Source organism: Myxocyprinus asiaticus, chromosome 44 (assembly GCF_019703515.2).
Source record: "Myxocyprinus asiaticus isolate MX2 ecotype Aquarium Trade chromosome 44, UBuf_Myxa_2, whole genome shotgun sequence".
Taxonomy (NCBI): domain Eukaryota; kingdom Metazoa; phylum Chordata; class Actinopteri; order Cypriniformes; family Catostomidae; genus Myxocyprinus; species Myxocyprinus asiaticus.
The window spans coordinates 28,649,983-28,672,700 of NC_059387.1; the positions used below are offsets into that span (position 1 = coordinate 28,649,983).

The window sequence follows — 22,718 nt, forward strand, 5'->3', positions numbered from 1 at the left end:
CCTAACTTTTGAGCAGTAAAAATAGTGATGCTTGCCTTAGCAGGGACCGAATAACCCTTTTAAAATTTTCTAAAATCATTTCATTATGTTAAATACATGGTTGTGTGGGAAGCTGGCTATGTCTGAATGGTTGTGCGTGTGTTTTCAGAAGTATTACATATTTTGGAAACAAATGAGTTTGAAGGTCAGCTGTCTGCATCTCTCTAGAGTGAAAGGATGTTAAGTTACTTCAGTTTAGGAATGACAAGCATCTGGAAAGTCTCTCTTGATTCTAAAGACAGCCTGTTGGCATGTTTTTGATTTGTCCTCAGAACTCACTTAATTGTTCAGCTGTGAAACTTTTAGCGTACTGTTTTCCCAGAGCATTGGAAATGGCCTTGTCGAGATTTGCTTCTGTTCAGTACAAGAATGCATGTGGGAGTGCTTAGAGACACACAGACATAAAACTACCTTAAAACCATTATGAATGAATGAATGAACGTTACATTTATATAGCGCTTTTCTGACACTACACTCAAAGCGCTTTACACAGTGAACAGGGGACTGTCCTCAATCAGGTTTTGGATCAACCGTCATGTTGATCCAAACCCTTATGACTTTGTTTCTTCCATGGGAACTTTATAAGGATGCTAAAACTCCATAAAAGCATCTTAAAAGTGATCCATGCAAATTGTGTGCTATATTCCAAGTCCTCTGAAGCTTTGTGTGTGAGCAAAATTTAAGTTGTTTTTAACTGATAGTCTTGACATCCTCCCTAGCTCTCCTTGGAATGTTTTTAAGTTCATGAGAGAAGTAGCAACGTGAAGGAAGTATCAAAGTATTGTTTCATTTATTGGTTCATCTAAAAAACATATTAATGCTTTGTTCAAGAGACAGACTGATTCGGTTCTCGAGTTTGACTAACAGACTTGATCCGGTTGGAGGAAACTGGAGAGGAAGATTATCAGTGAATAATGACCCAAATTTCAGTCTGTGCCATTGACTTCAGAAGACTTGACATAAAGACAAACATTATGGAAATTTTCATGATACTTTTATAATGCTTTTTTTTTTTTTTTTTTTGTCATTTTGGAGCTTGACAGCCCCAGTTGTCTTTCAGGAGTGTGAGTAAATGATGTCAGAATTTTCATTTTTGTTGAACTATCTCTTTAAAATACATTGACTCTCTCCTTTCTCTCTATTTGTCTATTTAGAGTATCCTGGCCTTGAACCCTCGGGTGCAGACGCATAACATGCTCCACTACACCACGGTGAAGTAACTGGAGAAAAAGCACTGGACGGAAAACCAAGAGAAAGGCTGTAAGGTGCGTCCCCCTTCTAACCCTCGACCCTCATCTTTGCACTTGCCCCGCATCAGAGGCATCTGCAAATAGAAAAGAGAGACACTTGGTGTTGTTTCCAGATTTAGATGGTCTGCTACCTGGCACTGGACCCTTCTGGTTAGCTTTCCGTGGTAGCTGTGTTTTAACATTTTGTTTGGACTTTTTGAGACATCTGCAGCTGTGCCATGGACCGCAACAACAAAGTTGAATTTGCACACACACTTGCTCCTAAACAGAGACATGCATTAAAATACCTTCACATAAGATCATGAAAATATGTGTAGAAATTGCCTGGACATGTATGGCCGTACCACACACAAAAGCCTTTAGGTAGCAGATGATATGAAAGAGCTATCCCCAAGCGGCATTCATCAGGGGCCAAGTAAACACGTCATTCACGGTAGCACCATATTTGATTTTTAACGGGGTGAAAACAAGACTGTGAGGATAGACTTACAGTCTCTTCAATGGGTTGAACTGTTTTTTTTTAAAAAGTGTTTTGGATTATTCTGCGGACAAAACAGAGAAAAAAAACATCTTTTAAAAAAAAAAAAGGAAATCTGTAGAAAACAAACTCCACAAAGCACAAGTTGTGAAAATAAGATGTGCTCTAAGAGCTTTATACAGAACATGCAATTGAAGAGACTGTAAGTGTATACTTCGTTTTCATTCGTCTCATACAGGCTATTAGGTCATCAGAATGTGGTGCATTGGACTATTAGAGTGCATCTGGCAAATAACATAGATGGACAAGTTTGAAACAGTAGGTTTTTTTTTTAAAAAAACTGAGATTTACATTTTTGTATATACATTTTTAATCAGAGAAAAAAAGTTAAGATAAGTTTGATTCCAGCCCTTACAGATGCGGAGATATTAGGGAAAACTTAAAAGGGTTTATTGTAGCGCCATCTAGGGTCAGATGTGGGGTTGCGTATGTGCCTGAGAAGTGACAGGGAATTAGGACCATCTTGCTAAGTTTGGGATCTCACGATTTACGGTTTCTGATGCACAGACACTTTTAGGGAAGAAAAAGAATAAGAAGAATAAGAAAAAAATCTGTACAAATACAATAGGGTTCCAGCACCTTTGGTGCTTGGCCCCCTAATAATAATAATAATAAAGTAATAAATAATAATATTACGTTAATGTTGCCCCAACAATGGAAAGCCTAGACTTATATAAAATTATCAAAACTATATATACATGCCCACTGATATAGCAGGTGTGATGTATTGCATAGCGTTGATCTTAAAGCATAGCACTCTTGAAATAGGGCCCATGGTGTTTTGCTTTTGTATAAAAAGATGCACTTAAAATAACATACCACCTAAAGTACATGCTAAAACACAGGCTCACACATACATATTGTCTTTTAACCTCCTTGGACTGTACAGATATTTTATCATAAGACAAGAAAGTGTTGCTGAGATACACTCTAACACACAAACACACACATTTTTACTCAATAAAATGTAATTATCTTACGATTGCAGGCACATGCTTCAAATTCTCAGGAATATCTCCCCAGACCAGTGTGCTTCGGGAAGGGTTTGTGTGTTTTGGCAGGTGGCTGCTATGCATCGTCTTTCCTTTAAAGGCAACAGAGCCTCCTGTTCGTTTGATGCAGAGACTCAACAAGATGGAGGTGTTTTGTAGGGGAGATTATCTAGTCCCTGCTGACAGCACTGTTGCTAAGCACAGCTGCCTAATTCATCACTCTAATCAATGGGGATGGGTCGCAGGCCTGATTTAATTCATAAAGGCTCTGTGCTATAGATTGAACATATGGCATGTGATTTTTACTGTATCAAGAGTATATGTGTGGTTCTTTTGCCTTGCTATGCTTGTGCAAATATATTTTTATGAATATTGTGCATCCATTTGTGGATTCATCTTAAAAATTTGACATAAAGCACTTTCCACAAATTGGTAATACTGTGGTGTCCCAATAAACATTAAAGGCACAAATCCCACATTTGTTATCATGATAACTATTAGATACACTATTATCTAACACAGTATTCAGTATAATAAAACCTTAGACTAAAAGTAGGTAGTTTTAAACATCAAATGTCTGAACATCCCCTTCATCCGTCAGTTAAAAACATGAAAAAGTGTAAGAATTGTGATATTATATGTTGAAATGTTGAATATTCAGTAACTAATTTTAGTTTACCAAAAACATAAGTTAAAGCGGTGTCTAACATTTTTCATGCAACCCTGTTTCTGCATAATTTACAAAAACATTTGACATTGCCTTTTACAGCATGGTGGGAAATATAAAAAATAAATAAATAAAATCTTCCATTTTTACACAAATTGTAGTCTTTACAGGATTTGTCAAGCTCAAGCTTCAACTCTGTTACCATGGTTATTGTACGATTAAACAAATATTCTTCTTTAATTTATGGTAAATGTAAGTTCATCAATAACTAATAACTAATTTGGTCACAAACTTGCTTGCGTTTACTGAGTGATAGCTTAATTTAGGCTAAATTTGCAACCTTGTTAGCTATTATGGAGAATTTTTTTATTATTTAAAATTTTGTCTTTTAATTTGATGTTTAATTAATGTTTATCATTAGAAAATATCAATCACACAAATTTGAATCTTAAACTGTATATACACATGTCCCAAATTATGGTAACATTGTTGAAAAAACTTTTAACCTCACGAATAAAAAAAAAAAGAGAGTATAAAATCATGGGATTTGTCAATAAAATGTTTCTACATTTTTTTCTTTTTTACTGACCATTTGTTGTAAAGACTTAATTTTGTTAAGAGTTTACGGCCCTATTTTGCACCCTATATTGTGAAGAATGTTATGGCACTAGAAAGTGTACATTGTTGCTTATGTAGCCTAAATCAGTTCATGCTGCAAAATCAACATTAATGCTTTTGTGTGCTTTTCACCTGTAAAATGCTGAAGACTTTTTTGTATTTTGTATGTCTTCATACGCTGCATTTCTTCTTGTCAATTCACCTATAAATGCCATAGGTTCTTCAAAACGCTGAGTGTCATGATAACGGTTTTCCGTATGGATTGCCCACCACAGATTTATCCCCTTGGTAAAGAAAAAGCAATTAATATTTTAGTGATCCTTAAAATAACATTTGTTTTGTGCCTGAAGCAGCATCATAATTGTCCTATGCGATTGTTCGAATGCTAGAGGGGCTGTATACTTTCTTTTACAGGAAATCCGTGAGTGCTGGATGTCTGTAGTTTCCAAATGAGTTCCCAGGAAAATGTGGTGGCATGTAGTCAGCTGTTATCTCCCTCCGTCAGGGCTCAGGTGCCCACATATTTCCTCCCGTCCCCTTGGGCACTGGAGCACATTGTCGGCGAGGTGATTTCGCTACAGTTCCCTGCAGGCGATATCTCGTACAGAACCCGGTATAAGTTGAAGCTCTTAGCTGACCAGAGCCTTACCAATATTTGTCTTTCTGCTTCAATAGCACAGGTTGAGGATGGAGATAATCTTCCAAACAAAAACACTTGCAAGTTTTGCAGCAGCTGTGGAGATATATATGGAGACACACTTGAAGTGCCCTTGTTTTTGCAGATAACGCTGCTGTTTACTGATGGTTTTCTTTTTATAATCTGTCTGGACGGTCTAATCCAATTTAATGAGTCTGTATTATGATCCTCATGTCTTGTGAAGAGCAGTTATATCTGCTAAAAGCAAGAGCTAAGTTTTTTTTTCCCCTTTGGTTTTAGGAAAGTTGAGGGTGGAAAAGAAGAAATTACATCACAAAAAAAAAAGTGTAGCTATCTCAATAGAAGCCATCAGACATGCAGCCTTTCCTGTAAATTTTATGGCATCTTTACGTCATGTTTGAACCAAACTCATATTCTGGTGTATGCTAGTTGTAATATGGCCACAAAAGTTATGTATGAAATGTGCTTAAGTGTTTGTTTGTTTTTTTCCGGAAAAAAATTTATATTGGTATACCGCAAAATAGTTTCAGTAGAGCTGCTTTTTTTAATCCAATTTGAAAACTAGCCGCTCTTTCGTTTTGCTTGTTTCGGTTTGCTGACATGTCTTTGGAATGCTTTCCAAAGACATGGAAAGCGTTTTGAAAAGACGACATGGACTCGGTTATAGCACCTTTAATGCTAACACTAGCAAAGTTGTTACATTAATGGTTCATTCGTTGTCATGGTAACAGCATCTGGCATAAAAAGTGACATTAAAGTATTTTAACTGTGTTTTGATGATGCATGGAGGGTAGCAGTACTTATAAAAGATTGAAAGGCTGTGTTTTTGTATCTGACAATTTCCTGGCAGTTTACTGGTTTTAAGTGGCTGTTGTATATGTTTCATTCCCTCTACCCAAACAATCCTACAGTAATTTATTTAGAAGCAGCCCACAGAACATCTACTGAGGCCACAGATTGTATAAGGCTCTGTTTAATTGTGTATCTATGTCTGCCTTGTGACCTTCTTCCATGTAGTTTTCTCCGTTCTCTGTCATTGGCTGGGGCTTTATAGTTTAGACTGCTTATAGTTGAATAGGCGTCAGAGCTAATTGCATTAATGAGACATGATGAAAGGGAAAGGAGAGAGAGAGAGAAAAAAAAAACTTAATTTGATTCCTTTCTGGAATTCCTTAAATAATTCAAATTTGCTTTCATAATTTCTGCTGCACGCCAGGTCACTGCTGAGGTCCAAATAAGGAGTGTAAACTGAATATCTTAAATAGATTTTCTTTTGTAGCACAATCATCTTGCGTCTTCCTTGAATCTAGTCTCGACCCCGCACTCGTTAGATGAATAAATTATAGACAAATTACTGCAATTCGGGAACTAAACGTTTTTTCTAAGTGATGTAAGGGTTCTTTGAAGCATTTAAAGTTAGTAATTATGTTTTTACTAAATAGAATCATTCAATGAGACATTCTTGGTATGATTTATGAAATCTTGTCTTGTATGGAGGCTAAGGTCTCAGTTTGTTTTTCCTCTGTATATAAATTATTTATTCAAATTTCTTATAGTCATCCGTCCATCCATCTGTCTGTCTGTCTGTATGTCTGTCTGTCATATCCCTTCTATCAATCTGTCTATCCATCCATCCATCCATGTATCTATCTACCATCCATCCATCCATCGATCCATCCGTTATTCCATCGATCCATCCGTTATTCCATCGATCTATCCATCCCTCCCCTTTAACTATGTGTCTATCTATCTATCTGTCTGTCAGTCCATCCGTCCATCACGGATTTGTAACAGTGTAAGAGTGATAAAATCATAACAGCATTTTTGTTTTTGGTGAACTAGCCCCAATTCCAATGTAAGGATTTTTTTTTCCCCCTATACAATTTTATGAATGATGTGACATTATCATGCTTTCTGTTTTATGTGACACAGTTGACAAGGAGATATCCTCCTCTCCATCACACTCATGATACCAACTGTGGCTCTCATAGTCCAATCACCCATTATATTATTACCATGATGTAAGACAACATAGATTCAATTTGCCCTTTAAAACCTTTAAGGCAATAAATGAAATAATCCAAAACACTTCATTGCAGAGATCACACCTGTTATCTTGACATCTGGAATGGTAGTTGTCATGTTAAAACACTGATTTTGTTTTTAATAAGATATAGAGATTTATATAAATGGGTAGTTGATACAACATCTATAAGCTTTTGTTTCATCACCATCATCATCATCATCATCAAGATTTTAGATTAAAATATATATGAATGTATAAGGGAGTATATTTATTTTTATGTTTACATTTAAGCACTTGGCAGATGCTTTCAAGTTATGCATTTGATCAGTTTCTGTGTTCTCTGGGATTTGAACCCATGATCATGCCATCCATGCTCTACCAGTTGAGCCCTCACTAGTTCATTGTAAACGGTCTGTTAAAAGTGTCCAATAACAGGTCGGTTACTGAGATTAAGTTAGTATTCGGCTGGTCATGTGATATAAACATGGTGGCCCCCGTGAGGGGACCCTCCCCATGTAGAATTAAACAGCTTTTATAAGGTTACTGAAATGACTGTTGAAATTTTTGAGATGCAGTGATGTTTTGCTTCACTTCACTGGATGCTGACCAACAAGAGTTGATATGCTTTGGCCTAGTCAATGGATTACTTTAACACAGGCTTTTGTCTTAAGTAGTGAATTAAACTGTGTGCAAGCACTCACCTCTAATTATCTGGTACAATTACACACCACAGATCAACACAAATATTGATTGCCGCTGCCTGAGCATATATCATGCCTGCTTCACCGCACAGAACTAGAATGCAAGTTTCGGATTGCGAAAGAGTGTTCAGTGAATTTTATCTTCTGGAACACACATACACCCCCACACCCAACGCCCACCCATACATATAATGCCACTGTTTTCTCCCTTCTCACAGGATTTAGCTGCTACTACAGGGATTATAGGACCACATTCGCTGCCTAATCCATTCAGGCGAAGGGGAGGAGATTACAACGTTGGGGTTTGATGTTAATAGAAACCCTTATTAAGTCCCTTTTTTTTGCTTTCCATGCTTCTTAATGTATAAAGGAAAACACAGTGTGAATTTTTTTTATTATTTTTTATTTTTTTATGCTCGCTTTGCTGGCTGTGTGTGTTACCAGGCATATTGGAATTATCTGAATAGTTTTTAGCTGAAAACAGGCCTCTTTCTGTCATGCTTTTTGATTAATAAAATTTTCGACAGTCACTCATATGCAGTTGGTCTTCTTCTCATTGTCTTTAGAGTCTTTTCTCTCTTTCTGATGTGAGGTAAGCTGCCGCATTCATTATCACAGCTTTTCTTGCATAGAACGATTTGATAGGGATCCCTTAAAAAGCATATCACAGACTTGACAAGAAGCGTGTCATTTCACTATCATAATGAGTGTTATTAATCACACTTGGCAAAATGAATGTTTATAAATCTCTTGATGAACGTTAATCTACTCGTTTTGACAGTCTGAGGCGTGACATTTATGGCTTTTATGTTATGTCTGTTAGCTTTGAGGTCATTATACTGTAAATGTTAGTGTACAAATTTTTGTCCTTTAAAATGCTTTTTGGAATGAGATTATCCCCTACCCCTCATACTTCATACTTCTGAGTGACGCATTATTATTAATTACCATATTTTCTGGAAATAAAATCACACCTGACTAGGGCTGCAACTAACAATTATTTTGATAATCGACTAATCTAATGATTATTAGAACGATTATTCGACTATTCAGGCGATTATTGCAATGATTAATCATTGCCTCTTAACCGACTATTCAGCTAGTGCCTCGACTTACAAGGTTGTATTAAATGTGCTTACTAACAATAAAGAGGACAAAATCATATTTTAAAAATACCTCTAATTGACATTCACTGAATTACAAGAAAAAAAAAACCCTTGGAATTTTTATTCAATTTAATTCAGTGAAAGAAATCACTTCAAAAAATCTTAATCAAGAGTTTTGTCCTGTTTTCCATTTAAATGATCTATAAATCCTTAAAACAAGATAAATTTACTTGAAAAGCAACATATAATATATTTAGTTGCTTTCAGAGAATGTATCTTGAATACAAGTGTATTTTGTATATGTGTATTTTTTCACTTGTTCATATACTCGTATACAAGATATGTTCTCTGAAAGCAAGTTTAAATATCTTATATGTTGCTTTTTAGGTAAATTTATCTTGTTTTAAGTATTTTTAAGTATTTTAAAATATTTAAATATTAAATATTGTATTCAACATTCTCCAAAAATGTTTTTTTTTTTTTTTGCAGTATAGCTCCTAAAGTAAATGTACATTGTTTTAATGGAGTTTAGATATTATTCTGGAAAACTAGCCAAATAAAGACTAATCAAAAATGTATTTTGTTGCAGTGTATATTAGGCTAAGACTACACTCTCTCAACTTTTTGTTCACTTCAATCCATCTTTAACTCACAAATACAAATTTTCTCTTCTTAATAGAGTTGCGTATTGCCGATTTTCATCACGATAAGATACACACCGTGACACATACAGTATATTGTGATTCAATACATCACAAGCCATCACGTTATAATCAAGCTGCAGCAAACGCGTGCGAGGGACGAGTGTTCCCACGCCAGAGTGTGCATCAGCCGGGTTCAGTTTCAATCTCTCCCCCTTAGATTGGTTCACTTTACGTGACTCCTAGAAGCGGTGCTGATCGCACAGGGAAATGCCAGTATCGGAGTTTGTTTATGAACCACTTCCTTATTATTTGAACTTTAATAAAGGATTCATTAAAGATATAAAGCCGTGGTGTTTGCTTTTTAGATGCTCTAACATGCAAGTTTTGCTTGAGCGGAATGCCAGATCCGGCTCCGCTTTATTTCACTATGACAGAGCTTCTGTATTTACTTATTTTGTATTTTTGCATATTTGACGTATTGAATCTTCCCTTAGGTCCACTGATAATGTTAGTGAAGTATTTTTTTTCACCAAAACAGTCATAATTTAGTAATGTATGATCGTTTTCCACCCTGTCTTTGGCCCTCTGTGTAGACGCTTGGTTTTGGCTTTAGCTCCTCCTTTAAACGTCAACGTAAACACCCGCTGTTCTGATTGGCTAACATCGTGCAGCCCCTCAAATATTCATATTTGAAATTCAATCGGAAGAGAATGAACATCCCCACAGTATTATGAAACTACATTTCAGGGTTTACACATAACACAGATCCAACACATTGCATCCTAATATATTAAACCTTTAATCTCAAGCACAACTGGAAACGAGAGGGGCATCACTATAGAACCTATTATAATCAGTGATGCTGTCTACCATGGAAGCATCCATTGAGGTAAACAGTAAACTGATCTCCTGTTCCATTTTGCACTGCATGTGTTGGCGCAACTACTGCCAACAACAACAACACAAATAAACGGTTTAGAAAGTTTGTGTCGACGCACCCGGTGTAGACAGCCTCAAGCTGTTGCGTCACGTCGCTTCACGATGTGTCAACGGACGCGCGGTGTAGACAAGGTTTTAGCACCATAAACTATCAAACAGTCATGACATTTGAAATACTCATGAATGGAACTGTTTACTTACGTTTTTGATCGGGTCCAATGACAATTCTTTTGCAAAGCTTGAATAATTTTATGACTGGTTCACAAGCAAACCATGCTGAAATACACTGAAGACACATATGCATTATACACATTCATAGTCCAAAGCGCAATGAAGATGCACAAATCCAGTTTCCTGTATCATCATGTTCTGAGGTACACATCACCAGAAATGCATCAAAACGGTTAAAGATGTCCATTTAGTGTGTGTTTAAATACACCAACAATTAAAAATAGCACAGATGGGCGAAAGTACAGTATGTTGAGCAGTTTGTGCACACAACAACAAGTGGAAGCAGCTGAATGCAAACGAATGGCTTAAAACTCAGTTGTAATTTGACACAGCGTCTTTTAAATGTGCCGCCAGAGACATGACAACTGTCAAAGACATCTGTGTAGTCCATGTTTATATTTCAAAATAATTCAAAATAGTCCAGGTTGGTCCCATTAGGCCACACTGCCCAGCTCTCCCTCACTGTGTTTACGAACTGAGCCCTCCTGTGAGCGGGGCCGAGGGTGCGATGATGTAAAGTAGGCGTTTATGTTGTTGCTGTAGAGACAGTCATGAATTAATGAGTACCCTTTGTGACATCACAATATTATGGAAGTAGAGAACGAGGTGTTTTGGCAGCTTGGTTTCAATAAATGCTTTTATTGTATTGGGTATTAAGTTTTGAGTTCTGAAATTTACAGTAGGTTTTTATAGTAGAAAGTCCTCTTATGTCAAAATATCAAGGACAATTTGATTCCTCATGACATGACCCTTTTAACGTTAGTGACTGTCTATCTGTGGATATTTCTGATATCTGCAACCCTCTTTGCAATGTATTAGTTATCCAGTTCACTGACTGAATGTGGCATCAGTTATGTATAAATGATGTATACAAGGCACAGGACCTTTCAGATGATAAAAAAATGCGACTTATATTCCGGAAAATACGGTAGTAACCACTTTGTAAAAACTCTTTGAATTCAAATGCACAATCCAGAAATAATAATAGCCACAGTATGGAGAAGGGTTGGCAGTCCTAAGAACATGTCACATTTAATTTTGTATATTGTATATGTTAATGTGGAAAAAAACTGTTTTGAAAAAGGCACTTACCTATAGACTACATGACAAGGGAAACCATCCAAAATGCTTTGAAACCAGCAGCCTTTGACTTCAGAGACATCGGTATGATATCCATTAATGCTGCATGATTGATTGAATTAAGATTGAAATTGCAGTATGGCCTTGAGTGATTATTAAACCACAGAAGGCTGTGTTTTAAAATATTGTATGCATTCAGTGCTTCAGTCAGCACTGTGTGAGCAAGGGGCACCCTCTAGCGGTCTGGATGGCATTATTCATTACCAATATAATACCAAATATAAAAGGGGTTTTTGTTCCTTTAATTAAAAAGAAAAAAATTCATGATGTTGACATTTTCATGGAATTGCCCAACATATGCTTAATATGAATTTGTAATGTTTTGTCATATACAGTACATGTAAAATGTGAGTTTTGTTGTTTTGAACTGCAAAAACAGGAGTGCAAAATTTATTTATTTGTTCTTTAGAGAAAATGAGGAGCCCTCCAGTATGTCCTGCCCCAACTTCCTCTTTCAATAGGAAATATATCAACACAGGAAAGAAAACTGCACTCATCAGGCGATTTCATGGGGTCTTTATCATTCCTTATGGTGATATTACACAAACTGCTTACTTTCAGACACAAAGTAACTCTGCCACTTTAAATTGATTGTCACATTTGGGTATTTGCTATTTTTTGCTCCTCATCATTGTTAAGAGAACTAAAGTTTGATTTTTGGCAGTGTAAATCGCTTGTGTGTGTGTGAGGGCTGTTATTGAGTTATTCAATCACAGACCTTGGTGGCTTGCGAAGAGAGAACACTCAGAGAGTGTGGTGCCCACGCATATTATTTCCCAAATATCTCTGCTACCAGATGCAATATTTCCTTGTCACCCACAAGCTCAGACAGTGCAATAATTATCAATTTCCATATCATTGTGTTTTTTGTTGTTTGAGCAACATAAAATAAAACATTTGCTTATGCCACTTAGTTCGAATGAGAACAGCATGAAGGAATGATGAGGGAAATTTAATGAAAAAATCTCTGACTTGCACTTTGTCTGTAATCATGTAAATTGAATGTTAGTCAGAATTAGCGAGCACAGTCTAGTATTAGATTCCAAACTTTTCTTACCCTCCACGTGCCCCGCCGAACACCCAGTTTGCCACGGTTGCTACTTTAGGAAACCCGCACGGCAAGTGCTGACAAACTCAGCAATGTTGTTGCAGAAATATTAACACTATTCACCTCTTCATAGTAAGATCCACTCTAATTTGGATTTATTCATTAGTGTGAAAACTTAAAGTAAACTAAAGTTATTAATTGATTGCAAAGAAGCACTTTATAGATATCCTCAAACAATTTTATTAGGATGGTTTCAGGTCTGTTTTTTCTAATCCCTAACCCTAAAAGGGCTGCCTGGGTTTTGATACAGATCTCCCAATTAGAATTTCATTATGATTCACAAGATCTTGACTCAGTTTAGACTCCAATTTTGATGCGATTTGATTCCGACTCACTTGGATATATTTAAGTTATAATGTCCATTTTGCTTACATGTGGAAGAAATTCTCTTTCAGCTAATGCTATTATACAGGGAACATCAAACTGGTTACTTTACACACAAAAAAAAAAAAAAAAATTATTTATATATAAAAATATAAATATTGAACAGCATCCAAACTATGCAGTTCAATGGCTATTTATGAAGTATAAGAGATATAATCAACACAACCAAAACGTAAAGTTCAAGATCTATCTTTGGATTTTAAGAATAAATCAGGATAGTTCCAATGAAGATTGTGATTTAGTTGGAAAATATTTTTACCTAGACCTAAACCCTAAGTATTAAACTTGTCAAGTTCTCATCAGAAGAACCCAAATTGCAGGCAGTCAGAGCTCATTTACAAGTCTTTAAGAGGGGGGAAAAAAAAAAAAAAAAAAAAAAAAAAACATACTCCCATGAGAGGGAAACCTGAAAACAAAAACTAGACATTATCAATTAATAATCTTGAATTATTATCAAGAGAATAAAACAAAAGCACTGGACCTGAATCTAATAACAGAAAACCAAATTAGAAACCAGTGCTAACAAACAGAACAACTAGGAACAAGACCAATCAGACAGAGAGAAGGATCCGACACAAGACAGAGCACACAAGGGAAATATAAAGGGAGAGAAATCAGGAGGGTAACGAGGGAACACAGGTGGGGACCATAAACTAATAATCAAACCGGTAACAAGGCAAACGAGAGGGCGGGGTTATCACTAAAGACAAGACAGACACGAATGCACAAGGAAATGAGAAAACACAAAACCAAGTGCATTCACTTAACACGAGACACAACACAAGTGCCTGAGGCCTGTACCATGAAGGTTGCTGAACGAACTCAGGGTTTCAGGATTGCTTTCAGGTTGACAAATTCAAACCAATCCAATCAGGTTTAATTGGTAGCATGATGCAGCTCATCAACTTTCTCTGTCAACTCAGGTTTCGATCCTGACTTTTGATTAGATTTACGCTCTCTTGCACGTGAATGAGTGACGTTTGCAGCGCACAACCAATCGTGTGAGAGAACGCTATTCACTTCTCGCGAGAGACTCAGCGGGATTTACCTCTCTGCTAAAAGCTGATGATTATGAATTCATTTAAACTGTGCAAAAGTTCAGCATGAAATCATGAAGACTTAAAACTTAGTATATCCCTGTTCCTACACAAACAAAGCAACACATTTAAAACAAAAGATAATATTTGTATTAATAGTACTTTTAGAAGTTGGTTAGAAAAGAATAAAAATAGTAAAATTAAGAAAGATATAGTTAATTTACAAGAAATTGCTAAAGATCCTGATTCCATGCCAAATAGATTAGATAATACATTTAAGTGTTGGGCAGATAGAGGTCTGAAAAGTTATCACCAACTGTTCACTGATAAAGGAATGGATACCTTTTCAAACCTAGCAAAAAAGTATGAGCTTCCAAATTCACATTTATTTAATTATTTACAGGTAAGACAATATTTATTAACAGAAGTTAAAGTAATAAAAAAGGAAATGCATCCATTAATAAATTATAAAATTGATACATACAATACAACTAATCCAATAAAAATTGTAGGAATTTTAAAGAGTGCACTTGAAAGAGATATACAGGACACTCTGAATAAAATTATAAGTAGGTGGAAGGATGAATTAAAAATAAAATTTAGTCAGCAAGACTGGAAGAAATATCATATAATACATTCCATACTACTCAGTCCAATGTTTTGATGGAATATGCTTGGAAGGTAAAAATGAAAATTTTTTTTATTTTTTTTTTATAACACCCGTTATTCAAAGTAAATACAATAGCATGGTAAAAGGGGATTGTTGGAGAAATTGTGGAGAAAAAAATGCTCATTACAGTCAAATGCTATATGAGTGCTCTAAATTGACAACGTATTGGAATGAAGTGATTAGACCGGTTAATTTAATATTTAACTGCACAACAGAAATACATCCAGAAAACCTTATTTTGTGTAAAATGCATTGTCCTTAAGAAATAATACTGAACAAAATATATTTAGGGTAATCAGAATAGCAGCTTTGAAACAGATTACAAAAAATTGGTTTAAACCAGAACCCCCACAATTTCAAAGATGGAGAGAAACCAATTTGGAAATATACCAAATAACATTTATAATTAATAATAAAAGTCTGGAATGTGAACATAAATGGGATTTGCTTAAAAAATATTATAAATGAATTTAGATTGTTTCCTTCAGATTCTTGATTTTTGTTAAAATACGAGGTATGATGTCCTATCTCATTTTATATATAAAAAAAGGAGGTGACTTCTTAACTTTCCACTTTATTTGAAATAAAATATAACATGTAAATGAATGAATTACACGTTATTTATCAAATAAGTTGTGAATGGTTATTTGATTTGGTTATTCAAAATAACATCATGTTTTTATTTATTTATTTATTTAATTATTTATTTTATTTCTCTTTCTTGATGTACAATTTGTACATTTTCTTTAGTAAAAAAATAAAATAAAAATAAAAATAAAAATGCAAAAATAAAAAGCTTAAAAAAGGCTACTATTGATTAATTAAAAAGTGAGCACTTGGAATACTGTATGCAAAAAATTGATATGCAATAAATTGTATTTGTTCATTTATAAAAGATGTATTTTGTGTACTTATATTGCTTATTGCTTATATTATTATAACTTCAAGTAAAATACTGTATGTTCATCACGAGTCCATGAAAAAAAGAAGGGGTTTGGGTGGCATTCACCCCTTTCCATAGCAATCTTGAGCTTTTAATATTTAAAAAATGATTTTTTTTTTTTTTTTGCAGGTATCATATTAATCCATCTTACTGGCAGTTTTATAGATTGCCTAATATATTAATATATTTAATAATATATGTTTATATTTTCAAAAATATTTTTGCTATGGCTCAAGAGGGTAAATGAAAAGCAATTAAATTTTAAATAAAATACAACTCTATCTGCTGAAAATCTACATTTATATTCTCAAATAAATAATTTATCATGAAGAGTCAATTCTGTGGATTTGATTTGTAAAGTGTGCTTTAAGAGACACAGGGGAGTGACTTGATTGCATCAGAGATGTCATTTTACTCACAGCTGATTGGTTCAGCATCTGTTAGCGATCTGTATTCCAGAACGAAACCTGCTACGGAGCAGGTTAGCCATGTAGCATAAGTTGCTATGGCGATGAACACCGCTAAAAGCCGACCAACTTTCATGGTACCTAAAACCTGGGGTTGAGGCAAACTAATCTAAAACTTACCTGGCTAGCCACTGAAACCGGCTTCATGGTACAGGCCTCTGGACTCAGCCACAGAGTAAACAAACCAAACCAACTGAAGTGGCTGAATCCAGACACAAGACAGAGACTAACAAGACATGAGTGTTAGGGCTCTGCCACAAAAGTCAGGAAGACAAAACTAAGGGCAGAACCCTGACAACTTCTTAATTTAATTAAGTCCAAACAACTTAACATACAGTACGTACTCCATTTAAATTTTGTTTTGTAGTAAGATTGGCTTTAGGTATGTTCTCTATTGTTGTTTTTTTGTAAAATTTAAGAATAAAGTTTGAGGGTCTCCCATTGATTTACACTGATTCAGTGTTCATTATTCAAAATGTAACCGTCAGTCATCGTAATATTTGCATACCGAATTGTGATTGGTCTTACTTACATTTGGTGCATACTGAATTGTGATTTGTCTTGTTGTCTTTGCATATAAAGTTGTGCTCAAAAGTTTGCATACCCTGGCAGAAATTGTGACATTTTGGCATTGATTTTTAAAATATGACTGATCATGCAAAATCATGTCTTTTATTTAAGGATAGAGATCATATGAAGCCATTTATTATTATATATTTTAAATCATAATGATAACAGAAATCACCCAAATGGCCCTGATCAAAAGTTTACATACCCTTGAATGTTTGGCCTTGTTACAGACACACAAGGTGACACACACAGGTTTAAATGGCAAATAAAGGTTAATTTCCCACACCTGTGGCTTTTTAAATTGCAATTAGTGTCTATGTATAAATAGTCAATGAGTTTGTTAGCTCTCACATGGATGCACTGAGCAGGCCAGATACTGAGCCATGGGGAGCAGAAAAGAACTGTCAAAAGACCTGCGTAACAAGGTAATGGAACTTTATAAAGATGGAAAAGGATATAAAAAGATATCCAAAGTCTTGAAAATGCCAGTCAGTACTGTTCAATCACCTATTAAGAAGTGGAAAATTCGTGGATCTCTTGATACCAAGCCAAGGTCAGGTAGACCAAGAAAGATTTCAGCCACAACTGCCAGAAGAATTGTTCAGGATACAAAGAAAAACCCACAGGTAACCTCAGGAGAAATACAGGCTGCTCTGGAATAAGACTGTGTGGTTGTTTCAAGGAGCACAATACTTGTTGACCCCTCTCCAAACATAGCGCTTATGGTTGTGACCATAAAGCACTATTTTAGTCTCATCACTTCAAATTACAGTGTGCCAGAAGCTGTGAGGCGTGTCAAGGTGTTGTCGGGCATATTGTAACCGGGCTTTTTTGTGGCATTGGCTTCTTTCTGGCAGCTCGACCATACAGCTCATTTATGTTCAAGTATTGTCATATTGTGCTCCTTGAAACAACCACACCATCAGTTGCGTTCTGTCAAGCTTCTTGTGTATATGTCCCTTAATCTTGTCCTAACAAAGTGTTGAACTCTATTGCTGATGTCAGATGACTTGACATTTGAATAGGTTACAATTTAGAAAACTAGTGTAGTTGGTCAAACAACTTGCGAAACTTCTTTTTCTTTCTTTCTTTCTTTCTTTTTTTCTTTTTCTTTTTTATTTACAGCCATATGCTTGTTGTTTCCTTTCCTCACTCTGGGAGTTTGTGATTGATATGAGCTGTCAGATTCTGAGTGGAGACCAACTATCATCTGCATTGAATAAAACAAAATAATTCACAGTCAAATTTACTGTTGAAATCACATTACATGTTACTGTAGAGTTTACCACCAAGAAGCCAACTAGCACAAAGCTTGAGCTTGAATTCAGTTACCAATACTACTGTTAGATTAAATCAGGGGTAATATAGACCAAAACACCACTGCACTGGTTAGAGCCATTTGACCATCATACTCTAGGAAACCTACATATTGATGGAATTAAAGCACCTTATTGACAAGAGCAAGTCCATTCTTCATTGGTGTCTATATTGCACTTAAGCAGTGCAACTCATGTGCAGTGAGTCAGTTTCAAAATTACACTACTAAAATTGTGTGTACAGGTACATGTGATTAGCAGTTTGCTTGATGTGAATTCACCTTATATGTAAATCTAAAACATATCCAGGTCACATTTCATTAAAAAAAAAGAAGAAAAAAAAAAGAAAAGAAAATGACTTTTTTTTCATTTTTTTTTTTTTTCACATGTATTCCAATCTATTGCTAATGTTTATGATATTGTGTATATCTGGAGTGCTTGAGAGCATAAATGGTGTTTTCCTGTAATTACCTGCTTGTCCATACCAGCAGGCTTCATTCAAACTCCACACCTACCTTCAGAGGTCAGGGGCTGGAGAGGCTGATTGCCATGACAACTGCAGTCCAACCCCCAGAACACTTCAACATTTTGTACGAGCCCAGGAGTTGGCCATGTCACTGCTGATGAATCACGCAGCACAACCCCTGAATGTGTGGTACAATCTGCATGAGCACTGAGAGCAGAAGTGTAACTTGTGCCCCCACAGATTTTTGGAGTGGATTTTGAATGCTTCCAAAAAGTAATTTGTATCTTTGATGATTAAGATGCAAGGATATTGTAGGTAAAAAAAAATTGCCTAAAGAGCTGTGACAGAAATTAGTCATTCACCTGTCTAAATTTGGTCCGTCCAATCAAATCACACCTTCAGAATATATGTTAAAACCCACTAAACTACTACCACCCCTGGAGTTCACAAGTTCGAATCCCTAAGCAACTAAATTGGCCTGGTTGCTAGGGAAGGTAGAGTCACATGGGGTAACCTCCTCGTGGTCGCTATAATGTGGTTCGCTCTCAGTGGGGCGTGTGGTGAGTTGTGCGTGGATGAAGCAGTGGATGGCGTGAAGCCTCCACACGTGCTATGTCTCCACGGTAATGCGCTCAACAAGCCATGTGAGAAGATGTGCGGGTCAGATGTGGAGGCAACTGAGATTCGTCCTTTGCCATCCGGATTGAGGCGAGTCACTACGCCACCACGAGGACTTAGAGTGCCTTGGGAATTGGGCATTCCAAATTGGGAAAAAAAAAAGAAAAACCCACTAAACTAACACATCCAAAATGTATATACAACACTACTATGTTCTTACACTACTACAATGCAGTTATAGGCTTGGGAACAATGCCTATTTCACGCATCAATGATCAGAAAATGTTTCTGATGATTATCTATCTTTATCAGAATTTTTTTCAGATATAAATAGAGCTACTTGTTGCACAATAGTTTTTGTCTCTTTATATCTATTAGAGGGGGTCGCACTCTGGACGTGTTTAGTCGACGAAATGGCATGTTCTAAAATTAGAAATAATTATTTTCTAAGAAGGTATGCACACCACCGCAAACAGACATAGCCTACACAATGAATTTTCAGTTACAAGTATGCCTTTTTGTGGTTTGACAGCTTGAATGAAACCTATTAAAGGCTACAATAGCCATTTCTAATCGTTAAGTTTTTGACTAGATTCACAACTTTGGACAGCCATCTACTCCACATCGACGGCTTCAGTATTAAGTACAGTAAATGTTATAATTGTACACATTATAGCGACCATGAGGACTCTACCCTCCCTTACAACCAGGCCAATTTGGTTGCTTAGGAGTCCTGGCTGGAGTCACTCAGCACGCCCTGGGAATCGAATATTATAGACTTGTGGTCTCCCAGAGCTATTTCACCAGACTAATTTAAATGGAAGGACAACTGACAGTGAATTTGAAAGCACACAAATTAGGCTTCTAATTAAAATCTCAGCTAATGTTAATATATCAATGCCTAAAAAACGTATTGAGAAAATCACGTGCCAATCAATATCGGTGTATCGATATTTTATAACAGTCCTAATGTGCAGTCATGAGCACCCAGTGAGCCAGGACTGTCATTGGGACCCCATCAAAAAAGATAAAGAAAAATAGGTTCATGTAGCCCGTGGCTGAGAGCTTTGGGGAACACTCTCGCTGATGATGTTCAAGTGGATTATGTTCAAAGGCTGTGTAACAACCCCAATCAATGAGATGTATCGCACATGCACAAACATCCAAACAAATATCAGCTTCTTCTTTGTCATCTAATTTCTCTGCCACTATCTCTCTCTCTCTCTCTCGCAGAGCTGCGTGAAGCTGGAGAACAATTTCGATGACATCAAACACATGACTCTGAACGAGCGTGGAGCACTTCGGGAAGCGGTGAGGTAAGACCAGGTCACCATAGCAACAGTCACAGATGTGGCGAGGACCAAAGTACCAGTGGTGGTGGTTGAGGGGGGATTGTGGGGAGTCATTCTTCATTATTTAGGGGAACAAATTAGTTTATTGCCGCCGTTCAGTCAACCTCTCAAAGGTATTAATTTGTGCAAGGAGAAGGCATCCCTCGGGGCTCAAGATCAGCTTTATGGCGACCAGGAGTAAACTTTGCTTGGCTAACCTGTCAATGTATAATTTAACTCTCTGGAGTGCAATATCTGAACTGCTTGCACATTTTGTCTTGCTGGTCGTACTTGTTTGTTTCTTTTCCATATTTAGTTTGTGATGACAAGTTCAGTCATTTGTGGTAACATGAAATGGCATTCTCAACCTATTTTACTTCTGTATGTGACTTAATTTTGCGTGAAAGAGGGTATTTAACTAGAAAAAATTTAGGATGGGACCTGATTTCATCCAGTGGGAATGGATTGGATTGTGAAAAGTGCCTGGGACATGCTAGAATGGAGCCATGTGGTTGGAGGCATTGGTGACGTCAGCTGAAAAGGAAAGTCATTTTAGCTTTTAGGCAAAGTAAATTTGTATGTTTGGTTAATAGGCTACAGAAAATGTATATATTTTCCCCTTTGGAATAACATGCACTGTCAAACGTGCAAAATAAATTACCAGGGAATCAAGGCTTACACAAGCCTTAAAATCCTTTTTAGAAAATTCATAGAAATTTTCATAGTGAATTCAAATTAATTCAATAGATAGATTTAGTTTTAAAATATTTTATTGGCTAGAAATTACTTGTTGCACAGGTAATGAAACAGGGTCAAATTTGATTCCATGTTGACTTCAAAAAGGTTTTTGGTCATTCAGTAGAGGTAATCACTAAACCAGAGCAGTGACCTCATCAGCACTAAAATTGCTTAGCAAGTTGTTCATCATTGTTCTGGTTTTGACAGCCTACAACTTCTTTGAATAAAAAGTAGCTTCTCTTCACAAGTCACTATATTAAATCCTATGTATTAAAAAAATAAAAAAATAAAGCATATTCAATTAATTTTTCATCCACTTTCATCTCACTGATCCACAGTGCAAGAATAGATTTATTGAGCAATGTGTTGAGATGACAGGAACTATTCTCTGTCATCTGTAAAAATCTCTCCTAATCTGCTTAACTTCATTAGAAGAGATAGGGGAGGATTACAGTCAACTACATGCATATGAACGTGATTCCTAGCAATATTTAAGCGGCTCGTAGATAAATATATCATCAGGGATGCACAAACAGCATCAAAATAGCAATTAAATAAATTCCCTTAATGGAAAACTGGCCGTCAGTTGCCAGGATTATGAATTGTGGCCAGGTTGTGGTGATAATTGGCTGGATCAGTAGCAAAGGTTATGTCATTTAGCGTGCTACTTTACTTTTCTGCTGATGTAACCATGACCATGTATGCGAGGGAAAATATTATTAACCTATCCAATAATATAAATCCAGACAACAAAATGATCCAGTCAAATTCAGATGGATAAAATCAAGTCTTGCCCTAGTGGAATTTTTGACAGAAATAGTTATATTGTGAAATCAGTCAGTGATATAAAATCATAAAATGCCATGATATAAAATTACTAATACAGTAATGTAAGATTTTAGTCATACTACCCACCTGTACATTATATATTGTTTCTCTCGCTAAATTTGGTTTTACTCAAAAATACATCACATTATGGAAATGAAATTCTTTGCGAATGCAGTTTCATGTTATTAATTTTTTTTTTTTACTGAAGAAATATTTGTATTTTCTTTAGATTTCTTAAACGTTAACAATGTTAATCAAATGAATGGGTTTCTTTTTGGGTAACTGAAGGGAGGGCTCTAAATTCTCATCTTCAGAATAAGAAAACAAAATTGAAGCTCTGTCAGAATCAGTCTAAATATTTTAGATTCACTCAGCCAAATCCTGTCCAACATCAAAATATATGTGTTAGTCAGAGTTTTAACAATCTCACAGCACTGCTGTGTCTTGCTTGTGAGAGTTCATGTGAGCTTTTCATAGAGGATTTGCAGGTGAAATTAAAATGTGGTTTTGTCTCAGGGATTTATCTGATGTCGTGCTGTTCACCGTTTGCTGCCCACCGCCGACCACTGAAGAAAATGCCCTTTTTACCTGCTAATTAACAAGGCAAAAACAGAATAAAAGAGAATATGATTAGAAATGCAAATCTTAAGAGAGCTTCTAATTGACCCTGTAGTAAGCTGCCAGGGTGGCAGA

General features: G+C 36.0%; 1 pseudogene; it reads left to right on the plus strand.

Annotated features, from left to right (window-relative positions):
• LOC127434528 (dihydropyrimidine dehydrogenase [NADP(+)]-like) overlaps window positions 1-22,718 on the plus strand; it is a 245,984-nt pseudogene that overhangs the window by 1,392 nt on the left and 221,874 nt on the right.